The following is a 21,320-nucleotide window of genomic DNA, read 5'->3' on the forward strand; positions in this document are numbered from 1 at the left end:
TAACTGAATTCACAGCAGAGTGAACCCAAAATGGCAGCAGCGACTTTTATACTGCATCATTACATAATTTCAGCAGCCAATCACAGCCATGCCAGTAGTTACATGCCTAACATGCAGAACAGGATGTGCCCACACTTCTAATGATTCCTCATTGGCTGAATTATGGCTCTTTGAATTATGGGAACTTCTGATTCCGGTATCCGATATACTGAAAGTATCGGAACTCAGTATCGGAATTCCGATACAGCGAATATTTGCCGATACCCGATACTTGCGGTATCGGAATGCTCAACACTAGTCATAAGTATTCAGACCCTTTGCTCAGTATTGAGTAGAAGCATCCTTTTGAGCTAGTACAGCCATGAGACTTCTTGGGAATGATGCAACAAGTTTTTCACACCTGGATTTGGGGATCCTCTGCCATTCTTCTTTGCAGATCCTCTTCAGTTCCGTCAGGTCGGATGGTGAATGTTGGTGGACAGCCATTTTCAGGTCTCTCAAGAGATGCTCAATTGGGTTTAGGTCAGGGCTCTGGCTGGGCCTGTCAAGAGCGGTCCCAGAGTTGTTCTGAAGCCACTCCTTTGTTATTTTAGCTGTGTGCTTAGGGTCATTGTCTTGTTGGAAGGTGAACCTTCGGCAAAGTATGAGGTCCAGAGCACTCTGGACGAGGTTTTCACCCAGGATATCTCTGTACTTGGCCGCATTCATGTTTCCTTCAATGACAACCAGTCTTCCTGTCCCTGCAGCTGAAAAACACCCCCATAGCATGATACTGCCACCACCATGTTTCACTGTTGAGATTTTATTGGGCAGGTGATGAGCATTGCCTGGATTATTCCACACATACTGCTTAGAATTATCACCAAAAAGGTTTATCTTTGTCTCAACAGACCAGAGAATCTTATTTCTCGTAGTCTGGGAATCCTTCATGTATTTTTTAGCAAACTCTATCATCGCTATCTATCTATCTATCTATCTATCTATCTATCTATCTATCTATCTATCACTTTTATATGTCTTCTACTGAGGAGAGGCTTCCATCAGGCCTCCCTGCCTTAAAGGCCTGACTGGTGGAGGGCTGCAGTGATAGTTGACTTTGTGGAACTTTCTCCCATCTCCCTACTGCATCTCTGGAGCTCAGACTTATTGATCTTGGGGTTATTCTTTACGTCTCTCGCCAAGGCTCTTCTCCCACAATTGCTCAATTTGGCTGGATGGCCAGGTCTAGGAAGACTTCTGGTAGTCACAAACCTTTTCTATTTAAGGATTATGGAGGCCACTGTGCTCTTAGAAACATTGAGTACTGCAGAAATTCTATTGCAACCTTGGCCAGATCTTTGCCTTGCCACAATTCTGTCTCTGAGCTCCTTGGCCAGTTCCTTTGACCTCATGATTCTCATTTGGTCTGACATGCACTGTGAGCTGTGAGTTCTTATATAGACAGGTGTGTGCCTTTCTAAATCAAATCCTATCATTTTAATTAAACATGTTACATTAATGAAAAAAATGAACTTTTTGAATTTTCCAAATGGCTGCAATGAAACAAAGAGTGAAAAATTTAACCCCTTAGTGACAGAGCCAATTTGGTACTTAATGACCGAGCCAATTTTTACAATTCTGACCACTGTCACTTTATGAGGTTATAACTCTGGAACGCTTCAACAGATCCTGCTGATTCTGAGATTTTCATGACATATTGTACTTCATGTTAGGCTGGTTTCACACTTGCGTTTTGATCTGCAGCATTTGTACCCAAAAAAAGCATGCGTTTTTTTTCCCTATCTTTAACATTAAAAACGCATGCTTTTTTTGTACGCGTTTAGCCGCGTTTTTTGAACGCATGCGTTTTTTTTGTTGCATGCGTTCAGTCGCAGAAATGCAACATGTAGTAATTTTCAGAGGCTTTTTTTGACGCAAGAAAACGCATGCGTTCGTTTGCGTTTGATTTGCGTCAAAAAATACATTGATGTCTATGGAAACGCATGCGTTTAAAACGCAAGCAAACGCATGTACGCAAAAACGCATGCGTTTCCATAGACATCAATGTATTTTTTGACGCAAATCAAACGCAAACGAACGCATGCGTTTTCTTTTTATTTATTAATTTATTTCTTTATATTTTTTTTTATAGAAAAAAACAAGAATACACCATGATAAGCCATCCCCACCATCAAGGTGATAAAGGGATCCTAACCCTAACCCTACCCCTAACCCTAAACCTACCCCTAACCCTATCCCTAACCCTAACCCTACCCCAAACCCTAATCCTACCCTTAACCCTACCCCTAACCCTAACCCTAACCTTAACCCTACCCCTAACCCTAACCCTAACCCTAACCCTAACAATATGACAGTGAATACTCTCCGAGTTTATATTTTTAGTACTCTATAGCAATACCATATATCTTGGGGTGTCCACATTGAACAAAGCTTTTTATTAGAAGAATGTCCTGGTCTCCAGGTCAACATAATAGTCAATCCCTATGGATCCCTAGGATCCCTAGGGTTAGGGTTAGGGTTGGGGTTAGGGTTAGGGGTAGGGTTAGGGTTTTGATCCCTAGGGTTAGGGTTAGGGTTAGTGTTAGGGTTAGGGTTTGGATCCCTTTATCAACTTGATGGTGGGGGGTGGCTCATCAGTGACCTGGTGACCAGGACATTCTTCCAATAAAAAGCTACCCCTAACCCTAACCCTAGGAATCCAAACCCTAACCCTACCCCTAACACTAACCCTAACCCTACCCCTAACCCTAACCCTAACCCTAGGGATCCTAACCCTAACCCTACCCCTAACCCTAACCGTAACCCTAATGATCCTAACCCTAACCCTATCCCTAACCCTAACCCTAGCTAATTCTATTTATAGTGGGTTTTCTAGTTGATTTTGATGATTGGCAGCTGTCACACACTTCTCAGCATGCGTTTCAAAAACGCAAACGCAGAAAAAAACCCATGTAAACGCGTCAAAACGCCGCGTTTTGTTTACTGCATGCAAAAACGCATGCGTCTAAAAAACGCAGCGTTTGCACGCGTTTACATGCGTTTTTTCACCACCTGCGTTTTTTTTAAAAACGCTGCAGATCAAAACGCAAGTGTGAAACCAGCCTTAGTTGTAACATTTCTTTGATATTACTGGCGGTTATTTATGAAAAAAATGGAACTCTGGCGATAATTTTTAAAATTTTGCAATTTTCAAAATTTGTATTTTTATGCCCTTAAATCAGAGAGATATGTCACAAAAAATAGTTAATAAATAACATTTCCCACATGTCTACTTTACATCAGCACAATTTTGGAAACAACATTTTTTTTGTTAGGGAGTTATAAGGGTTAAAATTTGACCAGCAATTTCTCATTTTTACAACACAATTTTTTTTTAGGGATCACATCACATTTGAAGTCATTTTGAGGGGTCTATATGATAGAAAATAACCAAGTGTGACACCATTCTAAAAACTTTACCCCTCAAGGTGCTCAAAACCACAATCAAGAAGTTTATTAACCCTTTACGTGCTTCACAGGAACTGAAACAATGCGGAAGGCAAAAATGAACATTTAACTTTTTAAATGTGACACCATTTTGGAAACTAGACCCCTTAAGGAACTTATCTAGATGTGTGGTGAGCACTTTGAGCCCCCAAGTGCTTCACAGAAGTTTATAAGGTAGAGCCGTAAAAATAAAAAATTGCATTTGTTTACACAAAAATGATCTTTTCATCCAAAAATTCTTATTTTCACAAGGGTAACAGGAGAAATTAGACCACAAAAGTTATTGTGCAATTTCTCCTGAGTACGTTGATACCCCATATGTGGGGGTAAACCACTGTTTGGGCGCACCGCAGAGCTTGGAAGAGAAGGAGTGCCGTTTTACTTTTTCAATGTAGAATTGAGATCGAACGCCATGTCGCGTTTGGAGAGCCCCTGATGTGCCTAAACAGTGGAAACCCCCCACAAGTGACCCCATTTTGGAAACTAGACCCCTTAAGGAACTTAACTAGATGTGTAGTGAGTACTTTAAACCCCCAGGTGCGTCACAGAAGTTTATAACGTAGAGACGTGAAAATAAAAAATCACATTTTTTCTACAAAAATGATATTTTTGCCCCCCAATTTTTATTTCACAAGGGTAACAGGAGAAATTAGACCACAATAGTTGTTGTGCAATTTCTCCTGAGTACATCGATACCTCATGTGTGGGGGTAAACCACTGTTTGGGCACACTACAGAGCTTGGAAGAGAAGGAGTGCATTTTACTTTTTCAATGCAGAATTGGCTGGAATTGAGATCGGACACCATGTCGCGTTTGGAGAGCCCCTGATGTGTCTAAACAGTAGAAACCCCCCACAAGTGACCCCATTTTGGAAACTAGACCCCTTAAGGAACTTATCTAGATGTGTGGTGAGCATTTTAAACCCCCAAGTGCTTCGCAGAAATTTATAAAGTAGAGCCGTGAAAATAAAAAATCCTTTTTTTTTCCTCAAAAATGATTTTTTAGCCTGCAATTTTTTATTTTCTCAAGAGTAACAGGAGACATTGGACCCCAAAATCTGTTGACCAGTTTGTCCTGAGTACGCTGATACCCCATATGTGGGGGAGCACTGTTTGGGCACCCATCGGGGCTCGGAAGGGAAGGAGCGCCGCTTGGAATGCAGACTTTGATGGGATGGTCTGCGGGCGTCATGTTGCATTTGCAGAGCTCCTGATGTACCTAAACAGTAGAAACCCCCCACAAGTGACCCCATTTTGGAAACTAGACCCCCCAAAGAGCTTATCTAGATGTGTGGTGAGCACTATGAACCCCCAACTGCTTCACAGAATTTTATAATGTAGAGCCATGGAAATAAAAAAAAATCATATTTTTTCCACAAAAATAATTTTTAACCCCAAAATTCTTACTTTCACAAGGGTAACAGGACAAATTGGACCCCAAAATGTATTGTGCAATTTATGCTGCGTAGACTGATACCCCATATGTGGGGGTAAACCACTGTTTGTGCACATGGTAGAGCTCGGAAGGGAAGGAGCGCCATTTTGGAAAGCAGACTTTGATAGAATGGTCTGCGGGCGTTATGTTACGTTTGCAGAGCGGAGTGCATTTTACTTTTTCAATGTAGAATTGGCTGGAATTGAGATCGGACACCATGTCGCGTTTGCAGAGCCCCTGATGTTTCTAAACAGTAGAAAACCCCCACAAGTGACCCCATTTCAGAAAATAGACCCCCCAAGGAACTTATCTAGTTGTGTGGTGAGAACTTTGAATGCCCAAGTGCTTCACAGAAGTTTATAATGCAGAGTTGTGAAAATAAAAAACATTTCTTTTTCCACAAAAAAGATTTTTTAGCCGCCACGTTTTTATTTTCACAAGGGTAACAGGAGAAATTGTACCCTAAAAGTTGTTGTCCAATTTATCCCAAGTACGCTGATGACCCATATGTGGGGGTAAACCACTATTTGGGAGCACGGCAGAGCTCGGAAGGGAGAGAGCACCATTTGACTCTTTGAGCGCAAAATTGGCTGTGGCGTTTAGAGACCCCCTGATGTACCTAAACAGTGGAAACCCCCCAAATCTAACTCCAACCCTAACCCCAACACACCCCTAACCCTAATGCCAACCCGATCCATAATCCTAATCACAACCCTAGTGATAATCACAACCCTAACCCCAAAACAACCATAACCCTAATCAGAACCCTAAATCCAACACACCCCTAATCCTAATCTCAACCCTAACCTCAAACCTAACCCTAATCCCAATACACCCCTAATCCCAACCCTCACCTTAACCCTAATCCCAAACCTAACCCTAATCCCAAACGTAACCCTAATGCCAACCCTAATCCAAACCCTAATCCCAACTGTAACCCTAACTTTAGCCGCAACCCTAGTCCTAACTTTAGCCCCAACCTTAGCCCTAACTTTAGCCCAAACCCTAACCCTAGCCCCAACCCTAACCCTAAATTTAGCCCCAACCCTAACCCTAAATTTAGCCCTAACCCTAAATTTAGCCCCAACACTAACCCTAAATTTAGCCCCAACCCTAACACTAACCATAAATTTAGCCCCAACCCTAACCCTAACCCTAACCCTAACCCTAGCCCTAACCCTAACACTAACCCTAGCTCTAACCCTAACCCTAACCCTAAATTTAGCCCCAACTCCTCTAGCTGCCGGCCTGCAGATCATGGCGGGCGCACTGCGCATGCGCCCGCCATTTTCTTACCGAAGGAAGAAGCCGGCGGCCAGGAGAGGACACAGGAGGACCCAGGGACACCGGTAAGTATGATAGGGTCCCCGAATCTCCCTATTTCTCTGTCCTCTGATGTTCGATCACATCAGAGGACAGAGAATTACACATCGCTTTTTTTTTGCGGTCGCCGGTAAACAGTTAATTACCGGCGATCGCAAAACAGGGGTTGGTAAAAACCAACCCCGATCATGTTTTATGGGGTCTCGGCTACCCCTGGCAGCTGAGACCCCAAAGATCTCCCAGGTGCCGGCCGGCGGACGCACTGCGCATGCACCCGCCATTTTTTGGCCGAAACAAGATGGCGGCGCCCATCGGGAGCCACGAGGAGCACCGGGGGAGACAGGTGAGTATCGGGGGGTAATCGGGGACCCCATTTTTCTGTCCTCTGATGTGCGATCACATCGGAGGACAGAGAAATTAAATGGCAAATCGCGTTTTTGGTTTTTTTTGCGTCCGCCGGTAAACGGTTAATTACCGGCGATCGCAACTCGGGGGTCGGTAAAAAACCCCCGAATCATGTTCTCTGGGGTCTCGGCTACCCCCGGTAACCGAGACGCCAGAGAAAATCCGACTCTGGGGGGCGCTATTAACTTTGGGGGCGCTGTGGTTTAAGTACCCTTAACTGCTGCCGTTAAAAGGTGTATCGGCGGGCGTTAAGGGGTTAAAGGTGTTTGAATACTTTCCATACCCACTGTAAATATTTATTCCAGTGTCAGTCTATATGTTACATAGTGAAAAGATACACAATTTTCCAGCATACTTTCTTCCTGCCTTGCAAGATCTCTGGTTATATTCATTCAATGTAATTTTTTAGTGCTTACTTGTAGTGAATAACAATCTGGTCACATGATGGACACACAGGTGCATGGCTCCTTACTAGTGTTGAGCATTCCGATACTGCAAGTATCGGGTATCGGCCGATACTTGCTGTATCGGAATTCCGATACCGAGATCCGATATTTTTGTGGTATCGGGTATCGGTATCGAAACAACATTAATGTAAAAATGTGTAAAAGAAAGAATTAAAATAAAAAATATTGCTATACTCACCTCTCCGACGCAGCCTGCACCTTACCGAGGGAAGCGGCAGCGTTCTTTGTTTAAAATTCGCGCTTTTCTTTCCTTTACTGAAGTCCCGGCTTGTGATTGGTCGCGTGCCGACCATGTGGCCGGGACGCAACCAATCACAGCAAGCCGTGACGTAATTTCAGGTCCTTCAGGATTTTAAAATTACGTTCCGGCGTTGTGATTGGTTGCGTCGCAGTCACATGGGCAATGCAACCAATCACAGCAAGCCGTGACGTAATTTCAGGTCCTTAAGGATTTTAAAATTACGTCCCGGCTTTGTGATTGGTTGCGTCGCAGTCACATGGGAGACGCAACCAATCACAAGCCGTGACGTCACGGGAGGCTGGACACGCGCGCATTTTAAAATGGGCGCGTGTCCAGCCTCCCGTGACGTCCCGGCTTGTGATTGGTTGCGGCGCGGTCAACCAATCACAAGCCGGGAGGCTGGACATGCGCGTATTTTAAAAAGCGCGCGTGTCCAGCCTCCAGTGACGTCCCGGCTTATGATTGGTCACGGCGCCATGTTGCCGGGACGCGGACCAATCACAGCAAGCCGTGACGAAATTACGTCACGGCTTGCTGTGATTGGTCCGCGTCCCGGCAACATGGCCGCCATTAACCAATCACAAGCCGTGACGTCACGGGAGGCTGGACATGCGCGTATTTTAAAAAGCGCGCGTGTCCAGCCTCCCGTGACGTCACGGCTTGTGATTGGTTAATGGCGGCCATGTTGCCGGGACGCGGACCAATCACAGCAAGCCGTGACGTAATTTCGTCACGGCTTGCTGTGATTGGTCCGCGTCCCGGCAACATGGCCGCCCTGACCAATCACAAGCCGGGACTTCACGTAACCAAGTAAAAGCGCAAATTTTAAACAAACAACGCTGCCGGTTCCCTCGCTGAGGTCCAGGCTGCGTCGGACAGGTGAGTATAGCAATATTTTTTATTTTAATTCTTTATTTTACACATTTATATGGATCCCAGGGTCTGAAGGAGAGTTTCCTCTCCTTCAGACCCTGGGAACCATCAGGAATACCGTCCGATACTTGAGTCCCATTGACTTGTATTGGTATCGGGTATCGGTATCGGATTGGATCCGATACTTTGCCGGTATCGGCCGATACTTTCCGATACCGATACTTTCAAGTATCGGACGGTATCGCTCAACACTACTCCTTACAGTACAATCATCAGAGCTTTGTCTAGTAATGCACCATGAGCCTATGTGATCATAAGTTATAACATGACCAGGACACACTTTTATCCATTGGAAGTAAACCATGAAATTTCCTATTGAATGACTGAAAACTAGTGTTGAGCATTCCGATACCGCAAGTATCGGGTATCGGCCGATACTTGCGGGTATCGGAATTCCGATACCGAGATCCGATACTTTTGTGGTATCGGGTATCGGTATCGAAACAACATTAATGTGTAAAATAAAGAATTAAAATAAAAAATATTGCTATACTCACCTCTCCGACGCAGCCTGGACCTCACCGAGGGAACCGGCAGCGTTCTTTGCTTAAAATGCGCGCGTTTACTTCCTTCCGTGACGTCACGGCTTGTGATTGGTCGCGTGCCGCCCATGTGGCCGCGACGCGACCAATCACAGCAAGCCGTGATGTAATTTTCAGATCCTCAATGCCTAATTCTAGGCATTCAGGATTTTAAAATTACGTTCCGGCTTGTGATTGGTCGCGTCGCGGTCACATGGGCGACGCGACCAATCACAAGCCGTGACATCACGGGAGGCAGGAAACGCGCGCATTTTAAAATTACGTCACGGCTTGTGATTGGTTGCGTGCCGCCCATGTGACCGCGACGCGACCAATCACAGCAAGCCGTGACATAATTTCAGGTCCTGAATGCCTAATTCTGCATTCAGGACCTGAAAATTACGTCACGGCTTGCTGTGATTGGTCACGTCGCAGTCACATGGGCGGCACACAACCAATCACAAGCCGTGACGTAATTTTAAAATGCGCGCGTTTCCTGCCTCCCGTGACGTCACGGCTTGTGATTGGTCGCGTCGCCCATGTGACCGCAACGCGACCAATCACAAGCCGGAACGTAATTTTAAAATCCTGAATGCCTAGAATTAGGCATTGAGGATCTGAAAATTACGTCACGGCTTGCTGTGATTGGTCGCGTCGCGGCCACATGCTCGGCACGCGACCAATCACAAGCCGTGACGTCACGGAAGGAAGTAAACGCGCGCATTTTAAGCAAAGAATGCTGCCGGTTCCCTCGGTGAGGTCCAGGCTGCGTCGGAGAGGTGAGTATAGCAATATTTTTTATTTTAATTCTTTATTTTACACATTAATATGGATCCCAGGGTCTGAAGGAGAGTTTCCTCTCCTTCAGACCCTGGGAACCATCAGGGATACCGTCCGATACTTGAGTCCCATTGACTTGTATTGGTATCGGGTATCGTTATCGGATTAGATCCGATACTTTGCCGGTATCGGCCGATACTTTCCGATACCGATACTTTCAAGTATCGGACGGTATCGCTCAACACTACTGAAAACCGATCTTGATTACCCCGAGGAACATATGCAGGCAATGCACAGGAAAAGTATATAACTTTTACGATTGGAAAAAACCCTCTGTTTCTGTTATTTTAATTTTAATTTCATAAATCATTAATAAATATGAAAGTAAAGGAAAGTTTGTAATATATCTTATCAGAGAAATCTGCTTTTCCCACCATTATTTATCAGTCATTAAGCTGCCCACTCTTGACAAAAAGCCTCCAGTTCCTGTAAATTCCTGTTGCCTTGTTGACCACTCTCCAAATGTAAAGTTTATGGTTCTGGACAAAAAGTTAAATTTTGGTCTCATCACTGCAAATTACCTTGTTCCAGAAATTTTTAGGCTTGTCTTATTGTTTTAGGCGAGATACTCGGTGGCATTTGTGCAATAATGTCATTCTTCTGGCGACTCGACCATGCTGCCCATTTTTCTTTAGGAGCCTCCTTATTCTGCATCTTGGAACAACCACACCGCTAGTTTTCAGAGAGTCCTGTATTTCAACTGATGTTATTTGTGGGTTTATCTTTGCATCCCGAACAATTTTCCAGGCAGTTGTGGGTGACATTTTTGTTGGTCTACCTGACCATGGTTTTGTTTTTATAGAGTACTTTAAAGGGAACCTGTCACCCCGTTTTTTCCGTATGAGATAAAAATACTGTTAAATAGGGCCTGAGCTGTGCATTACAATAGTGTATTTTGTGGACCCCGATTCCCCACCTATGCTGCCGAAATACGTTACCAAAGTAGCCGTTTTCACCTGTCAATCAGGCTGAGATGCGAACTCTGCTTCAGGAAAATGGCCGCCGCGATCTCCATCTGCACACGTGCGGCATCCCACGGCCATTTTCCTGAAGCCCCGGGCAGCAGAGCGCTCCATCTGCGCACGCGCGGCCACAGGAAGATGGCCGCCCCCACCGATCACCAGGGGAATAGCGCAGATCGCGCTCTTTTCCCTCCCCTGTGCAGTGGATTCTGGACTTGGGCATGCGCAAACCACTACGCCACCAACGGAAAAATAAGCAAGATCTGGGGGAAGACACCACGCCCATCTGACCAGACCAGCCTGATTGACAGGCGAAAACGGCTACTTTGGTAACATATTTCGGCAGCATAGGTGGGGAATCGGGGTCCACAAAATACACTATTGTAATGCACAGCTCAGGCCCTATTTAACAGTATTTTTATCTCATACGGAAAAAACGGGGTGACAGGTTCCCTTTAATTTCCATTTGTTAATCACAGTTTGAATGCTGCTGACTGGCATTATCAATTCTTTGGATATCTTTTTGTATTCCTTTCCTGTTTTATACAGTTTGGCTACCTTTCCCATAGATCTGACAAAAGACCCAGAAATTAATGGCACTAGGTGACAGTATATTAACAGGCTGAATTAATGAGGACTGATTCTTTAAAGACCTTATTACACACGGCTGGTGTAAGCGTCTAGAGGATGGTGCTCAACATATATCAAAAAAGTATAGAATCACATTGTATGCTGAGATAAAACAGATGTGGCACTCACCCAAGATGCGCTAAATTCAGTGTCCTTTATACACCTTCATGCGGTATCAGACATTAGTGGAGAGGCGGCAGGAAAAAGTGAGGGTGCGGGAAATGAGGAGAGGACGACGGCCGTTTCGCGCAAATGTGCTTCTACGGGTCCAGGTGTAAATTAAAACAACCTCATTTCCTTTATAGGGAGATAGACAGACTAGTGGAACAATGTAAAATATTACTCACATCGGTATAACTTACATTTTGCAATAGATACAAGTACATCTTAATATCAAAATGGGCTGCAACATCACAGACTTATAAAAATATAGCCATGTCAAGCTTGTCATTTAGACCAATAGGACCTTGAGCATTCGTTTTCATTATCCACTTGGCTTCATGTTGGAGGTGTAATTTGTTCAGGTTTCCGCCTTGGGGTGGAGTTTTAAGTATCTCCAACCCCGCAAAACGTAATAAATTGGGATCTACATTATGCTTGTCATGTATGTGTTTAATAAATCGCAGACAACCTTTGCCTGATAATATTGAATTATAATGCTCCCTAAATCTCGTCACCATTGGGCGGATGGTTTTACCAATATAGTAAAACAAACACGGACAAAAAATTATATAGACCACACACTTACTTTTACAAGAAATAAAATCGTGGACAGTGTGATTTACCGGACCTATACGCATGGGATTATTTAACAAACGTAGGTGACAGAAGTTACAATTGCGGCACTCGTAATTTTCCTGAGGCTGGAATTTTTTTAACCAATTATTTTCAGTTGGCAAGAGACAATTGTGGACGAGGAGATCGCCCAGATTTTTCATGCATTTATGCGCAAATTGGGGGCAGCTTGCTGTTATTTTTAAAAGATCCCCATCATTCTTTAGAACATGCCAGTTTTTCCTAATGGCCGCGTAGACTTCATTGTCCATTGGGCTATGTGTGAAGCTAAATGTAAATCTCTGTTGTTCCTGTTGTTTCACTGAATGTCGTTTCTCCTTTTTGCGGTTTTTTAGAAGATCTATTCATGCAAGCTTATTTACCCGATTCTCTGCTTCATCTAATAAATGGGATGGGTAATTTCTGTTTAAAAAACACGTTTTTATTTCGGCAATTTGTTCTTTGAATGTCTTATTATTATTATTATTTATTTTTCTGGACCGTACCATCTGGCTATAAGGTATGCTCTTTTTTGTGCGAAATGGGTGTGCACTATTAAAATGTAGCAAGTTGTTTGTTGCCGTCGGTTTTTTAAACACCCTTGTATTTAATTTACCATCAATTATATCTATCTTCACATCTAAAAATTCAAGCTTAGTTTCACCAAAACATGATGTGAAACGCATGTTATCCTGATTAATGTCATTTAAGTGTGTGACGAAACTACCAAAGTCCTGCATGATTGTATTGACCTGGAGAATTATACTGCCAGATAATTTGTACTGAAAAATGAACATTGTATACAAAAAACCCCCCCAAAAATTGCAAAATTGTGTTTTTTTTTACTATTTTACATCACTTGAATTTTTTCCTGGTTTACAGAACATTTCATGATAAAATAGATGGTGTCATTCAAAAGTACAACTTTTTCTGCAAAAAAAAGCTCTTGGAACAAGGACATTTTAAAAACGAAAGCTTAAAAATGGAAAATTGCCCGGTCAGGAAGGACTTAAAGTTATTATTATTATTTATTTTTATAGCACCATTAATTCCATGGTGCTGAAAATGTGAAAAGAGGTTGCATACAGGGTTATAGATATCGTTAACAGTAAACAAGTTTACAGTGACAGACTGGTACAGATGGGAGAGGACCCTGTCCTTGCGGACTTACATTCTTCAGGATAATGGGGAAGAGACAGGAGGTTGGTGTGCTGCAGCACTGGTAGTGGTGAGGCGGCTGCTCGGGTCGTTGGTGACGTGGCGGCAGCTTGGGTGATCGGTGACGTGGCAGCAGCTTGGGTGGTCGGTGATGTGGCGGCAGCTCGGGTGGTCGGTGACGTGGTAGCAGCTCGGGTGGTCGGTGGTCGGTGTCGTGGCGGCAGCTCAGGTGGTCAGAGACGTGGCAGCAGCTCGGGTGGTCGTTGATGTGGTGGCAGCTCGGGTGGTCAGTGATGTGGTGGCAGCTCGGGGGGTCGGTGACGTGGCGGCACCTCGGGTGGTCGGTGACGAGGCGGCAGCTCGGGCGGTTGGTGAGGCGGCAGAATTGTTATTGCAGGCTCTAGGCTTTCCTGAAGAGATGGGTTTTCAGGTTCCGTCTGAAGGATCCGAGGGTGATGGATAATCGGACATGTTGAGGCATGGAATTCCAGAGGTTGTGGGATATTCGGGAGAAATCTTGGAGGCGGTTGTGTGAGGAACGAATAAGTGTTGAGGAGAGTAGGAGGTCTTGGGAGGATCGAAGATTACTTGAGGGAAGATAGTGGGAGATTATTTCAGAGATTTAGGAGGAGACATGTTGTGGGTGACTTTGTAGATCAGTGTTAGTAGCTTGAACTGGATTCATTGGGGAATTGGGAGCCAGTGGAGGGATTTGCAGAGGGGTGAAGCGAGGAGAGAGGTGGATTAGCCGAGCAGCAGAGTTGAGGACAGACTGGAGTGGTGCAAGGGAGATAGCGGGGAGGCCACAGAGGAGGGTGTTGCTGTAATCGAGGCGGGAGATGATGAGGGCATGCACAAGAGTTTTAGTAGATTGTGGGCTGAGGAAGGGACGGATTCTGGCAATATTTTTGAGTTGGTGGCAACAGGAGGTGTCAAGAGTTTGGATGTGCGGTTTGAAGGACAGGACAGAATCGAAAGTTATCCCAAGGCAGCGGATTTCAGGTGCGGGAGAGAGTGTGATGCCGTTTACTATAATAGATAGATCAGGTAGGGGGGATACGCGAGATGGGGAAAGATGATGAGTTCAGTTTTGCTACATTGAGCTTTAGGAAGTGAAAGTTGAAGAAGGAGGATATGTCTGACAGACATTCCGGGATTCTGGACAGAAGAGAGGTGACATCTGAGCCAGAGAGGAAAATCTGAGTGTCGTCCGCATATAGGTGGTACTGAAAGCCATGGGACTTTATGAGTTGTCCTAGGCCAAGGGTACAGATGGAAAAAATTAGAGGCCCTAGGACAGAGCCTTGAGGGACTCCGACAGAGAGGGGGCGGGGTGAGGAGGTACTGTGGGAGTGGGAAACACTAAATGTGTGGTCGGAAAGGTATGAGGCAATCCAGAACAGGGCAAGGCCTTTGATGCCAAGGGAAGAAAGAATGTGGTCGACTGTGTCGAAAGCAGAGGACAGGTCGAGAAGGAGGAGGATGGAGAACTGTCTGATAGCTTTGGCTGTAAGTAAGTCATTAGTAATTTTGGTCAGAGCAGTTTCAGTGGAGTGGTGGGGGCGGAAGCCAGATTGGAGGTTGTCAAGGAGAGCATTAGATGAGAGGTGGGAGGAAAGTTGACCATGGACATGCTGCTCAAGGAGTTTGGAAGCAAAAATCAAGCAGTGATATGGGGCAATAGCTGGGCATAGCAGTTGTGTCAAGGTTAGCTTTTTTGAGGATGGGTGTGATGGTGGCATGTTTGAAGGCAGAGGGGAAAGTACCTGAAGATAGCGATAGGTTGAAGAGATGGGTTAGGGCTGGAATGAGCGTGTTAGTGAGGTTGGGGAGCAGGTGGGAAGGGATGGGGTCAAGAGCACAAGTGGTGAGGTATGATTCGGAAAGGAGGTGAGTAAGTTCTGCTTCAGTGATGTTGGAGAGGGAAGTTATTGGGGAAGGGCAGAGGTCTGGTATATGGAGTGGTTGGGGTGGTGGAACAGTAAAGGTTTGCCTTGTTTGGTCAATCTTGTTTTTCAAGTAGGTGGCAAAGTCCTCAGAAGAGATTAGGGGAGTTGGAGGTGGCAGTGGTGGGCGGAGGAGAGAGTTAAATGTGCTGAACAGTTGTTTTGGGTTGTAGGATAGTGAAGATACAAGATTAGTGAAATAGGTCTGTTTAGCAGAAGTGGGGGCTAGTTTGAAGGCAAGTGTAGCTTGTTTGAAAGCGGTGAAGTTTTCTGGCAGGAGTGTTTTTTCCAATGCCACTCAGTGACCCTGGATGCTTGTCGGAGTTTTTTGGTGAGGTTGTTATGCCAGGGTTGCCTATTGATTTGTCGCACTTTGCCATGCATGAGAGGGGCGACTGAGTCTATGGCTGATGTGAGGGTGGAGTTATAGAAAGCGGTGGTGCTATCCGTGTCGTGGAGTGAAGATATGGAGGACAGGGGTAGAAGAGAGTCTGAGAGTCTGTGAATGTCTAGGTGTGCAAGGTTTCTGCGAGGATGTGGTACTGGCAGGACGTGGGGGCAGGTGAGAAGGACAAGGAAGAGAAGGTGAGTAGATGGTGGTCAGATAAGGGGAAGGGAGAGGTTGTGAGATTAGATAAGGAACAGAGGCGGGTGAAGATGAGGTCTAGCGTATGTCCGTCTGTGTGGGTGGCTGTGGAGGACCACTGAGTAAGTCCAAAGGATGAGGTAAGGGCCAGGAGCTTGGAGGCTGCTGGTTGGTGGGTGTCTTTAGGGATATTAAAGTCACCCATTTTGATGGTGGGGATGTCAGCAGAGAGAAATTGAAGAAGCCAGGTGGAGAATTGGTCAATGAAGGCAGTGGCTGAGCCTGGTGGTCGGTATATGACAGCCATTTGGAGATTAGAGGGAGAGTAGATAAGGACAGAGTGAACCTCGAAAGAAGGGAGGTTAAGGGAGGGTGGGGGTTGGATAGGGTTGAAGTAGCAGTTTTTAGAGAAAAGGAAACCCACTCCCGCACCATGTCTAATGCCAGAGCGAGGAGTGAGGGTAAAGTGGAGGCCACTGTAATTCAGTGCAGCAGGGGAGGAAGTGTCAGGGGGCGTCAGCCATTTCTAAAGCTAGAAATGTTCTATTAATCTTCCCTGAACTTTAACTGATAGAATTTTAGATATTTTTCTCAGAATTCAGAACTTTTCTAAAAACTTTTTTGAAAACAAATTCTACATTTTGCACAAAGTTCAATCTTTACAGGAGAGCAGATCAATAGCCAGAGGGTCGCGTTTGAGTTGAATTCCCTGAAATGGTCTGTATTCTATGCATAAAAGAATATAACTAGCTGATATTAGAAAGAACAGTGTTGTCTTTATACTAGTTGGTGCTACTCAGAAAAAATATGATAGATCATGTCTTTAGGACCTAGCATTCAATAATTAAAGAAACATGGAAATTATTGGCCAGATACTGAGTCATGTCCGAGCTCATAAATAAACATTTTAGGTAATATGTGTAGGTGCGTAGTGCAATGTGATGAAGTCTATGGATCTACGGATGGCTGAATGCAGCTGTAGAATACCAGGCATATAGATTTCTATAATGCATCTGATTATTAATATACTGTACACAGTAATGTATTATTAGGAATACAATATAGAAGACAGAAATTAGAAATATCATTGTCACGATTTTCATCTGTAAATGGACTTCTACCTGTACAAAGAGGACATTTTATTCCCAATGCTTCCATCCTAAAGCTCACTTGTAAATAATAAAAAAAAGGAAAGTTATTTTCTGCTGACAAACATCTCAGACATTGGAGCTTTCTTCTGCTTCTGTTTTAAATTATTTCCCTCTTTAATACATCAACTCTCTTATGGCCAACAAGTCCTGCCAAGCTTGCCGGTCGTTTTCATTGATGGAAAAGAGCTGGCGTACAGTACTGTTGAACTCACCTTGCAGAATTCTAAAAGTAAAGCTCATTTTGCACTGGTGCAGTGATTCACCAGTTAAGAATAGAAACTACATTTATAATGGCATGTGATTAAAGCCCATGACCAAAATATGAAATAATATTTGAAATCACCTTAAGAATTTGGGATTATTGGTTCACAGCATAAAAAATAATGAAAAGCCAACATTTTATAGTCTTCAATGTGAACTTCATCAATAATAAGGATATTTCAATTTACAGCCATCATGATAAAAGCATTTGAGGTCTTGAAGTATTGTACGTAATAATAGTAGTATTCTTTGCCTGCCAGAAGAGCTTGCAATCTAAAGAGATTAGGAAGAGATTTTCTATTTAAATCTCTTAATTTCGGTCAGAATGCCTGTCCGGCACCATTTTACACTTTGAAAAAGATTTCATCAATCACAGAGTGGGCTCATATGGTGTTGTGTGTGTCCACGTGGGTTCCCTCATAATGCCTTGCAGTTTTGTATAGAGAAAATCACGATCTCCTATGAACGATAGCCATGGGCTAGCCTTAAAGAAGGATCATAATGACAGGCATGGGGGCCATCAACAGACCCCCAGCTGTCTTGGCAACCCATAAACATCCCGTGGTCACAGGCGTGCCCCCCTGCCAGTGCATGTTAAATGGCGCTGTCAGTGATTGACAGTAGGATTTAACCGGTTAACTGCCATGGGAGGAGCTCTGCTCCACCCGCAGCTGTTAAAGGCACATGATGGCTGATTAAATCAGCTGTCATGTCCCAGGAAAGATGCAGACTCTTTATCAAAGTCAGGGGGCTGGTATATGATGTACCAGTGTGTCATATGTCGGTAAGGGGTGAATTAGTGCGGGATCTTACCTGCCCATTAAATTTGGAATCTTTTGGCCAAGGAGATGCATGTTTGATAAATATTAGGTTAGGGTTCCATCAAAGATAGGTACGCCTTGTCGCGGCTGGTGGCCTCTCATGAAAGGGCCAATTTATGTTTTAGGCATCTTAATTTTTATAAATACAGTACTGCAGTCCAAATTTCATATATTCAATGTTTGCATACATCTTAGTGCTTGCAGAGTGCTGCTGTATTCTTTTGTTTGTATATGTTGCAACCAAAGCAGCTTGAACCTGTTCACACTTGCTATATTCTGTTTGGAGGTGTTGGGTAAGTAATTTTTTGTTTCTGTAGGCTGCAAGCTGTTGTTGTATAGGCACTGGAAATTACATTTGCACTCTGAGTCAGGGCAGATATAAAGCTGGGTATCAGGTGTAGGGGCAGGGAGCTCAGAACATTTCTCACACTGAGACAACTGTGAGCTGAGTCATGGATAATGCTGATGATGATTGGCAACCAGATCAGGGTGCCAAGGAGATGATGTCATCACTCAGGAAGGGTTGTGGAGTCAACATTGAAGATCATATCAGATATGTCACTGGCAGATCCTCTGGGTGAAGATTTCTTCTTTCAACTCTCAGCTTTGGAGTAAGTAATGAAATTACTGATGTTGATGCCTATGGTGGTGGTGGTGGTTATTCCTATTTGCGGACATCTTGAGTGTGGGAATTCTGTTCCACTTTGAAGTAGAACCAATCTTCTGCAATGTACAGGCTTTGCTGTTTTAAAATAAGCCATGTAGATCTTGACACACATAGACTATGAACTATATCTATCTGACAGCACATGAAATGGCATCACCTGCTCACATGGGGATAACAAACTCACCAGACAGATAAGTGTCATGATTCTCAATGGCGAGAGAACATAGCCCAGCATATATGAGAACTAGCTCTTGGAAGATGGAAACTATACTGACCATGAACTAAACCTGCCGCACAACTAGAAGTGGCCGGGTAGCATGCCTACGTTTTTTATCCCTAGATGCCCAGCGCCAGCCGGAGAACTACCTAATCCTAGCAGAGGAAAAGACAGTCCTGGCTCACCTCTAGAGAAATTTTCCCAAAAGGCAGACAGAGGCCCCCACATATATTGGCGGTGATTTTAGATGAAATGACAAACGTAGTATGAAAATAGGTTTAGCAAAATCGAGGTCCGCTTACTAGATAGCATGAAGACAGAAAGGGCACTTTCATGGTCAGCAGAAAACCCTATCAAAACACCATCCAGAAATTACTTTAAGACTCTAGCATTAACTCATAACACCAGAGTGGCAATTTCCGCTCACAAGAGCTTTCCAGACACAGTAACGAAACAGCAGCTGTGAACAGGAACAAAATGCAAAAACACACAAGGACAAAAGTCCAACTTAGCTAGGAGTTGTCTAGTAGCAGGAACAAGCACAGAAGGCTTCTGATTACATTGTTGACCGGCATGAAACTGACAGAGGAGCAAGGTTATATAGCGACTCCCACATCCTGATAGGAGCAGGTGAACAGAGGGGATGATGCACACAAGTACAATTCCACAAGTGGCCACCGGGGGAGCCCAGAATCCAATTTCACAACAGTACCCCCCCCTCAAGGAGGGGGCACCGAACCCTCACCAGAACCACCAGGGCGATCAGGATGAGCCCTATGAAAGGCACGGACAAGATCGGAGGCATGAACATCAGAGGCAGTGACCCAAGAATTATCCTCCTGACCGTATCCCTTCCATTTGACCAGATACTGGAGTCTCCGTCTGGAAACACGAGAGTCTAAGATCTTTTCCACAACGTACTCCAACTCACCCTCAACCAACACCGGAGCAGGAGGCTCAACGGAAGGCACAGCCGGTACCTCATACCTGCGCAACAATGACCGATGAAAAACATTATGAATCGAAAAGGATGCAGGGAGGTCCAAACGGAAGGACACAGGGTTAAGAATCTCCAATATCTTGTACGGGCCGATGAACCGAGGCTTAAACTTAGGAGAAGAAACCCTCATAGGGACAAAACGAGAAGACAACCACACCAAGTCCCCAACACAAAACCGAGGACCAACACGACGACGGCGGTTGGCAAAAAGCTGAGTCTTCTCCTGGGACAACTTCAAATTGTCCACCACCTGCCCCCAAATCTGATGCAACCTCTCCACCACAGCATCCACTCCAGGACAATCCGAAGATTCCACTTGACCGGAGGAAAATCGAGGATGAAACCCCGAATTACAGAAAAACGGGGACACCAAGGTGGCAGAGCTGGCCCGATTATTGAGGGCGAACTCCGCCAAAGGCAAAAAAGCAACCCAATCATCCTGATCCGCAGACACAAAACACCTCAAATATGTCTCCAAGGTCTGATTAGTCCGCTCGGTCTGGCCATTAGTCTGAGGATGGAAAGCAGACGAAAAAGACAAATCTATGCCCATCCTAGCACAGAATGCCCGCCAAAATCTAGACACGAATTGGGTCCCTCTGTCAGAAACGATATTCTCCGGAATACCATGCAAACGAACAACATTTTGAAAAAACAGAGGAACCAACTCGGAAGAAGAAGGCAACTTAGGCAAGGGAACCAGATGGACCATCTTAGAGAAACGGTCACACACCACCCAGATGACAGACATCTGAGAAACAGGCAGATCCGAAATAAAATCCATCGAGATGTGCATCCAAGGCCTCTTCGGGATAGGCAAGGGTAACAACAATCCACTAGCCCGAGAACAACAAGGCTTGGCCCGAGCACAAACGTCACAAGACTGCACAAAGCCTCGCACATCTCGTGACAGGGAAGGCCACCAGAAGGACCTTGCCACCAAATCCCTGGTACCAAAGAGTCCAGGATGACCTGCCAACGCAGAAGAATGAACCTCAGAGATGACTCTACTGGTCCAATCATCAGGAACAAACAGTCTACCAGGTGGTGCACGATCAGGTCTATCCGCCTGAAACTCCTGCAAGGCCCGCCGCAGGTCTGGAGAAACGGCAGACAATATCACTCCATCTTTAAGGATACCTGTGGGCTCAGAATTACCAGGGGAGTCAGGCTCAAAACTCCTAGAAAGGGCATCCGCCTTAACATTCTTAGAACCCGGTAGGTAAGACACCACAAAATTAAACCGAGAGAAAAACAACGACCAGCGCGCCTGTCTAGGATTCAGGCGCCTGGCAGACTCAAGGTAAATTAAATTTTTGTGGTCAGTCAATACCACCACCTGATGTCTGGCCCCCTCAAGCCAGTGACGCCACTCCTCAAAAGCCCACTTCATGGCCAAAAGCTCCCGATTCCCAATATCATAATTCCGCTCGGCGGGCGAAAATTTACGGGAAAAAAAGGCACAAGGTCTCATCACGGAGCAGTCGGAACTTCTCT

This window comes from Ranitomeya variabilis, chromosome 2 (genome assembly GCF_051348905.1).
Source record: "Ranitomeya variabilis isolate aRanVar5 chromosome 2, aRanVar5.hap1, whole genome shotgun sequence".
In the NCBI taxonomy this organism is placed as follows: domain Eukaryota; kingdom Metazoa; phylum Chordata; class Amphibia; order Anura; family Dendrobatidae; genus Ranitomeya; species Ranitomeya variabilis.